Genomic DNA, 688 nt, shown 5'->3' with positions numbered 1-688 from the left:
AGGGGGCAGGGCTGGAGGCCGGCGGAGCCGAGCGGGGCGGGCAGACGGCCGTCCGAGTCCCTGGTTCCTGTGGCAAGCGTCCTCGCCGCCTTCGCCCCAAGAGTCACCCAGTGTCCTGCGTCCCCGGCCCTGTTCGCCCCCCTGCGGGCAGCGCCCTGAATCAGGGCCCGGGACGAGGAGCTGGGGAAGCAGTGGTAGAAAAGACCAGGCAGCACGTTTGACTACCCCACAGTTTGCTCCCGATGCCACCCTGGCATTCTCATAGGATGCGTTCTTTCCGAAGAAACCCAGAGCTCTTACTAAGTGGATCGTGTCACAGTTCCTGGGCTTTTCCAGCACGCCGAATATCCCAACTCCGTTCTGTGACTCACAAGGTCCCGTATGCCCTAGCCTTGTTTAGCCGCGGATTTCCTCTCCTGAGGCGTTCTGTGTCTGTAGCCAGCGGATCTGAGCAATGTTCCTAGAAGGAGACAAGTTCGATCTGCACCAGGGCCTTTGCACTTGCTGTTCCCTCTGCCGGGAATGCTTTTCTCCGGCTTTTCACGATGACTCCCTCTTTTCATCTCAGTCTCACTTAGCTGCAATGCTTTCTTCAATCTCCCTTCAAAAGTAGCCTCCCAGCCGGGCTCGTGGCTCAGCCTGTAATCCCAGCACTGTGGGAGGCTGAGGTGAGTGGATTGCCTGAGCC

This window comes from Carlito syrichta, unplaced genomic scaffold (assembly GCF_000164805.1).
Source record: "Carlito syrichta isolate Samal-C Ts95f unplaced genomic scaffold, Tarsius_syrichta-2.0.1 Scaffold136259, whole genome shotgun sequence".
In the NCBI taxonomy this organism is placed as follows: domain Eukaryota; kingdom Metazoa; phylum Chordata; class Mammalia; order Primates; family Tarsiidae; genus Carlito; species Carlito syrichta.
Note: the sequence above shows the minus strand (reverse complement) of the source record.